Raw genomic sequence first — 7,892 nt, 5'->3', positions numbered from 1 at the left:
TCTAGCCTTTATCTTGTGTTTTTGTGATTGTAAAAACCTTGTGACTGACCCTCACTTGTACCCCTTTTATCCAGTTTTTTCAACTTTATAGTCTTCTGATTATTAAAGACAGCCCCTAATATTTACTAATGAAGGGCCTTGAGTTAGCTCAGAACTAACCCACCCCAATTCCAAAACTGTATTTATAAATGAAGCTGGATCTAATCAAAATGGGCCCACCTGACATGCACAGTAGCTTAATTTTTTTTTTTCCAGGTATAAGATTTAAAGTGAAATTTTAACACTACTCTAACTTTTCCTGGATGGACAATTGGTTGAGCTATCCTATGTCACTTGTGTCATTTGGTATTTGTTATGCTATTCATGCTGTCATGTAGCCATGAAACTGGGCATTTCAAGAAGTCCACAAAGTCCCCAAAGTAGCTTAAACTTTAAGCTATGAGTGATCTTTACCTCATTACAATATAAAAAATCATGCCCGTCATCATATTAAGGCCGCCATTTTCTTACATACATTCTGGGACTAAGCATGTAATCAACTTACACATGCTCAATAATTAGATCATCTCTAACCTTGTCACTTCGAGCCTTTATCTTAAAATTAATGCTCATTATCTTAAAATCTGCCCAACTTTTGATACTGTAAACTACCAGAATTACTGCAGTTTGGGGAGACAGATTTTTGGGCCAACAGGACATCTAATCTGCTTCACACCTAGCAAGAAACTCTTTCTCTCTTTGAAGCCTGGGTATCTCAGGAATTGGTCATTTGAGCTCATCAGACAGAGATCTCACCACTTTTGTCTGATATCACATTCTCCTCATTTGATTGTAGATATGATCAGCCATAGATGTAATCAACTTACTGATGATTTAAGTTCATGATGTCCTCACAGTAACAATTAGGCCAGTGCTTGCTTGACCAAACAACTGGGCACCAATACCTGGCCAAGTTGACACAAGAACCCAAGCATCACAACTTGTAATAATTTGAGTAGCCAATACTCACCTGAATCAGTCTGCATTTGTAGCTCTTTCATTCAAGGTGATACTGTATAAAAGTGCAAGCATTTGGAAACTTCATCACAACCTTTAGTCAGAGTGTTGGCTGGGGCTGCAGTCCTGTCTAAAGGGTCAATGCGAGGATCCACTTCCAAAATCACTCCTTGATTTTTGGCAGGATTCAGTTCCTTGTGGGCTATAGGTCTATGGGCCTCAGGTCTCACTAGCTGTTAGAGGAAAGTAGCCTAAAGAAGGCAGTAGGATCAAGGAAGTAAATTTTGAAAAAATGAATACTGAACGAATGAGGGTGTGAATTTGGGAGCAGACCCCAAGCTAACTGCTAAGGAAAGCCAGGTTTTCATTATAGCAAAAACTGGAAGGAGCTTCTAAAGAAAAGATTTAGGACAAAAGGGAGCTTGTTCACAAACGAACAGAGTCAGCAGAGAGGCAGACAGGAATAGTTGATGGAAAGAAGTAGAGCTGAATTGTATGAAAATAATTTGGAAGAAATGGCAGGAGCAGAAATATCAGAAATGAGGAAAGCAGGAGGCTGGGGTCAAGACATGTATTAGTGATGGATGGGATAAAGCAGGCAGGTAACACCAACCAGACCCCAAATCCAGGCAGAATCTGTGCAGCACCTCCCCCACTCCCCACTACTACATCCCTCCACCCTTGGGGGACACTGGATCTGCCACGGGCCAGACTTTTAATAGTCAATCAGGTGATAGGCTAGTTGAGTAAGAGGAAAGGAATTAAGCTGGGTCTGGGGTGCAGTCCTTTGCAGAACTCAATTCCAAAGTGCTGGCTGATTGCTGAGAGCAAGTAATGGTGCCATTCAGATGGAAGAGTTGGGAGCAAGTTGTGAGGCTGTGGAATTGGTGGAAAAAAACAAAGGAGATGGCCAGGGTGTAGACCTCAGCAATGCTACTCCCTGTTTTGGGCTTGGTGAGGTAGAATCATGTTTTTATGGTTTTCAAAATTTGTTCAGTCTTATGCGGTCATGACCATCTGCTTGTTTACCAATAATGCCCATCCTCCTTGGTCAAATGTGCAGACTCTGGAGTCAGATGGGTTGGGTTTGAAATCCCAGCTCTATTACTTACCAGCTATGTTATCTTGAAACAACTTACTTGACCTCTTGATACATCCATTTCCTTATCTGTAAAATGGGGATAAGAATAGTTACTAACCTGTAAGGCTATTATGAAGCTTAGATGAGTTAATACCCATAAGGAGCTCTGTAATACCTGGCATGTAGTAAATCTTGCAGAAATGTCAGCTGTTTTAAGTGTTTTTTAAAAAAACCTGCCTTGCAATGTCATCTGCTGCTGCTCTCCTTCATGAACAATATATTACAGTTCCACAAGACCATGTTCAATAATTCATGCAACAAATGTTTATCAAGTACCTGCAGAATGTTTGGCATTTGCTATGAGATTGTGGATAAAAAGACAAAAAATGCAAATACATCGTCCCTGTCCATGAATCTTACAGTGTAGCAGAGGAGCAGGCATTAAACACATATTGTGTGCTTCGGAAGCTTATGATGGGGTTTGAGCTGAGATGTGAGAGATGCATTGGCATTAGCTAGCAAGAAAGTAGTCAAGGGTATGCTGTCCCCCAAACTTATCTTGTACTCTTTCCATCTCCATGCCTGTGATCTCTCTATTCCTTCCCCTAAAAATGCCTTTTCTTTCTGCCTATTAAAATAGTATATGCTGCCTAGTCTGTGGGTCCCCGGATTTCTGCAGAGATGATTTTGGAAGCAAACAGCTTGTGCCTCGCTGGAATGGCCTGTGTATGTTACTGAGTTTGAGTGTGAATGGCTGCAGTGCCCTGACACATCTGCTTTTGCAGGAGATAAATTTTATTCAGCTGAGTCTGCAAGATTGAGTGGTATTGGGGTGTGATTAGGAGTTGTTTCACTGTAGAATTTCCTTGAGCATGGGGCACAAAATCCAGTTGAATCTCCTTAAAGGTAGTCATTTTCACCAAAGCAGCCTCTTAAAAGTGGAGAAATCCTAGCACTCATCATTATGCTCCTCCTGAGAGCCCAGTAAAATAAGGAGTTGGATGGAAGTATTCAAATAAACATGATACTGTGGAAAACAACTCATTTATAAGACTGCTCCAGCAGTGGAGAATGAGGTTTAGTTTATCGAAGTAAAAATGTCCCAGAAAATCCATGGTAGTTCTGTAGTAGAGAGGCAAGGAGATGAAATGACATGAATCATTTGGGACTTTTGATTAAAGAAAAACTCATTTTACCCTATGTGGAATTGGACCTGCACAGCTATGATTTGGACATAGAGAATCATGATGCCACCAATGACCAGGGCACCAAGGATGTGCAGAAGCTATAAAGAGGTATAACATTGGCATCAAGTGTGCTACCTTCATGCCCAATGAGAAGAGAGTTGAATTCAAGTTGAAACAAATGTGGAAATCACCAAATGGTATTATCTGAAATATTCTGTATGGCACTGTCTTCAGGGAAGCTATTATCTGCAAAAATATCCCCTGGCTTGTGAGTGGATGAGTAAAACTCATCATCATAGGTCAACACATTTATGGGGGATCAATACAGAGCTACCGATTTTGTTGGTCCCAGACCTGGCAAAGTAGAGATGATCTACACGTCGAGCGATGGAACCCAAAAGGTGACACACTTAATACATCACTTTGAAGAGTGTGGTGGCGTTGTCATGGGGATGTACACTCAGGATAAGTCCATTGAAGATTTTGCTCACAGTTCTTTCCAGAAGGCTCTTTCTAAGGTTTGGCCCTTTTTATCTGAGCACTAAAAACACTATTCTGAAGAAATACGATGGGAGTTTTAAAGACATCTTTCAGGAGATATAGTATATGACAAGCAGTACAAATCCCAATTCAAACCCCCCAAATTTGGTATGAACATAGGCTCATCAATGATATGGTGGCCCAAGCCATGAAATCAGAGGGACGCTTCATCTGGGCCTGTAAAAACTATGATGGTGACTTACAGTCAGACTCCATGGCCCAAGATTTTGGCTCTCTTGGCATGATGACCAGTGTGCTGGTTTGTCCTGATGGCAAGACAGTAGAAGCAGAGGCTGCCCACAGGACTGGGAAATGTCACTACTGCATGCACTAGAAAGGACAGAAGATGTCCACCAAACCCATCACTTCCATTTTTGCCTGGACTAGAGGATTAGCCTGCAGAGTTAAGCCTGATAACAACAACGAGTTTGGCTACTTTGCAAAGGCTTTGGTTAAAGTCTGTGTTGAGACCACTGAGGCTGGTTCCATGACTGAGGACTTGGCTGAGGACCCAACGTGCAATGTTCTGACTACTTGAATACATTTGAGTTCGTGGACAAACTTGGAGAAAACCTGAAAATAAAACTAGCTCAGGCCAGACTTTAAGGTCATACCTCAGCTTAGGATGCTGAGATTTCATTTTGGTGACTAGGTCTACTGGTTTATATTTTTTTGTTTAACTTTCAAGGGTAGAGTAAAATATCAATTTTGTAATTTGTTTAGAAGCCCAAAGTTTATCTTTTCTATGTTTTCAGTCTTTTCCTTACACTTAAATTTATTGCCACCTTCATGAATGTGGCAGGGGGCTTTTTATTTGATTTTCTAGTAGCAGCCTAGGAATTACTTTAGTACTCATTTGTACTACTCTTTTTCTCATGTTCAGAAATAAATGACTGAAATCAAGTGTGCTTGTTTTGAAAGGGTAAACTATAGCCACAGTATTGTTCCCTAAAACATGTGTAAAGTAGAAATTCACTCCTTCCCTGCCTTGTTCCATTACAAGAGGTGGAGCTGTATAGGACGTGAACACAATATGGAGCAAAGCACATGCGTGCAACTAAAACATGTTGAAGACGCTTTGCAGTCATTTTTGTAACGAGTTCTTGTTGAATGTTTTGAAGATGCTGAATATTTTTGAGGCCACAGGAGAGTTTGGTATCCAGATAAATACTACCTGCAAATGTGCCCTCCATGTTTGTCCCCTTTCCTTGTCTTCTGTGAGCTGTGACCTGAATATTACGCTACCCTAACTAGCATATTTCACCCAAGTGTAATAATACAATCTGCCCCTGTTTTGGACTTCTAGTGGTCTGTTTTGTTTCTTTTATACAAAGGTAATTTTTCAGAAGTTTATGTTCAACACTTTTCTGGTCCTGTTGTTCACCTGAACTGTTAATTTTAATTAAAATTAAGTGCTAATATCTATTGGAAAAAAAAATACTACATGCCTTTTGGGCCGAGCTAAAATGTCTGCTTGCCTATAAAGCCTTCCCTGAGCACTCCAGCTGAAAGCAGTTTCTCCTTTACACTCCCACAGCACTTAGTTTTTATTTTCTGTTGGCACTTCTCACTTTCTACTGTATTTTCTAGTTATTTATACACATAGCTTATCCTTTCAACTAAATCTTATACTTTTTAAGGACAGAGTTTGTTTCTTATTCGTTTTTGAGGTCCCAAAGGCGAGCACATTCCTTAGACTTAGAAGTCCTGGAACAAATATTGGTCGCATGAATTAATGCCTGTTTGATATCCCTTTTCAAATATGTTGCAATTCAAATGCGGCTATCATTGTAAGCCATTCCTTCAAGACTCTTTGGTTACTCTTTGGTTAAACTATAATGTCACAGTCATGGTCCCCATGACTGATTAGCATTCACCACAATGACCACAACAACCCTAACAAACAGGCCACTGTTCTTGACTGACAGGCGTTTGGCAACAATTGCCAGTTGGCAAATGTAGGCTGAAAAGAACTGAGGAAGGACTGTCTGCATTGAGAATCCCCAGCCAGTTGGGCCCTAAGAGGATGTGATAAGAGGGGATGGTGGCAGTGAGCTAAGGGGCTTTCTACAGTGACAGAAACACTGTTGCTTGGGATAGAATCATCAAAGATCAGTATCAGTCAAAAGCATCCTAATTTAAGGTCGTATGGTAACAAGGGCAAGGGAGCTTTGAAGGCAGACAGATCTGAGTTTTGATCCTAATTATCTGCATGATCTCATCCTGTGGCCTATTTAAGCCTCAGATTTCTTATTTTAAAAACTAAATACTAGAGATAATGCCTTTAAAACATTTAGCACAACATCCATGCTCTATAAAAAATGTTTTTATTCAGCTATCTTCCCCAATACATCTTGTTCCCTTAGGACAAGGACTCATCTCTTGTCTCTATTCCTACAAAATCTAGCACAATGCCTAGCACATAGTAGACACTGGTGAATATTTTTAATGAACAATAGCTAACATTTACAGGGCACTTACTTCATGTCATAAATAATAATTCACTTAATCCAGAAAGGAGGTACATTATTAACCCAATCTTTCAGAGAAGAAAATGGAATCTAATTTTTAAAAATATATAATTCTTGATACATGTAATTTTGAAATAAAAATCTGGTGAAACTCACTTTATTTAATTAAAGAGGTAAAATATTTTCTAAAACCTGAAAAAGAAAAAATATGGCAGAGGGAGAATGAAGACAGGAAATAAATGTAAAAGTGGGAAGAGTATGAAGAAGAAGAAAGACAGACACATGGAAATAGAAGAAATAGAAAAGAGTTACGTTCTGAACGTAGTGAAAAATAAACTTCTTTAGTCAGAATAAGATATTGTGGACTATCACTGTTCACTTGAAATAGTAATTAACTAATTAATTGCTCTTCCCAGCTCTTCAAATGTAATTTCTTTGTCCTTAAACTCTGAGAGCAACATGGGAGGAAAGAGTTATCTTTCAGAGCATGACAAAAACTGGAGAGGTCTTCAGCTATTAAAAATGGGGGGATAAAGTTATTTTCAAAAGAGTGACTGCAATGAGCGAAAGTGAGAAAGCAATCTGAAGTACATGGAATAGTCTTTTCAGCTGAAGCTTAACGTCCACAAAGGAGAGCAGTGGAAAATGCTGCTGGACGGCTTTGAATAGCAGGCTAAGGAATCAGACATTTATTCAGTAGGCAATTGGTTGTTGCTGAAAGACTTGGTTTGGAGCAATGTTTTCTAGTCCTGAGTTCAGGAGACCAGAATTATTATGAGTGTGATATGGGCAGTCCTTACCCTAAACCTCAGTCTGTTTTTGGCCTTTGGCAACCACTGCCGGTGGACCGGTAACCTTACAATGACAACCTCAGAGGACTTGAGTTGCAAGTTGCACTTTTGCTTGGACCCTAATAAAATAGGCTGAGTTGTATGCAATTAAGAATTCCAATTTACAAAATGAAATATGTGGCTCCATCTCTTCCACCCCACCCCACCATAACACCAAGTCTGTCTTCAAGTTGTGAAAAGGAGCACTGTGCAGATGTTGTCGATTTCTAGTTAAAGCATGAACTAAACATAGGAGATAATAGAGACTCTCCTGATGGTTTAGGGAAAAGAAAAATACAAACAGGCAAGTATCTGAATGTTACCCGACAATATGGAGCTTTAGGATCTGTATAACTGACTTATTTTTGTTCTAAAGTTCCTTATTTCATTTTGAAAGTTCAGACACAGACTGATTATTCGGATTTCCATCAGAAATAAGGAAGAGACTCGCAGCAAGAGAAATTCTGGAGGCCGCGGGGATCACCTCTAGACCCCTGGTGTCGGGGTTCTCTTAGGTAGATACCAGAGATTAAGAATTCTCCGATGCAGGTAGGCTGCTGCTTACACACACACACACACACAGCAATCGCCACAGCACAAGATAAAGTGAAAAACTGCAAGTCTTTGCCTTCTTAAACGCCGACGCGAACCTGTCAGATTACCTCACAGCACTAACCCCACAAGGCCACATTTAAGAGACCTGGTTACAAGGGCCACGTCTGACGCCTCCTAGGCCACACTCGTCTTATCCTTACGTGAGCACGCAAAGTACCACCCACTCGGCACT

At 40.2% G+C, this 7,892-nt stretch overlaps 1 long non-coding RNA gene and 1 pseudogene across 1 annotated transcript; one reads left to right on the top strand and one right to left on the bottom strand.

Moving 5' to 3' along the window:
* Window positions 1-1,195: 1,195 nt before the first annotated feature.
* Window positions 1,196-7,856, bottom strand: LOC119518389. Its single transcript, XR_005213750.1, has 3 exons — window positions 7,782-7,856; window positions 2,109-2,164; window positions 1,196-1,247 (listed from the first exon to the last, which is right to left on the bottom strand). It is a non-coding gene; the product is annotated as an uncharacterized LOC119518389 (long non-coding RNA).
* On the top strand, window positions 3,175-4,410 carry LOC119518379 (annotated as a pseudogene).
* Window positions 7,857-7,892: the final 36 nt, after the last annotated feature.

Source organism: Choloepus didactylus, chromosome 2 (assembly GCF_015220235.1).
Source record: "Choloepus didactylus isolate mChoDid1 chromosome 2, mChoDid1.pri, whole genome shotgun sequence".
Taxonomy (NCBI): domain Eukaryota; kingdom Metazoa; phylum Chordata; class Mammalia; order Pilosa; family Megalonychidae; genus Choloepus; species Choloepus didactylus.
Note: the sequence above shows the minus strand (reverse complement) of the source record. Positions and strands in the feature narration are given on the sequence as shown.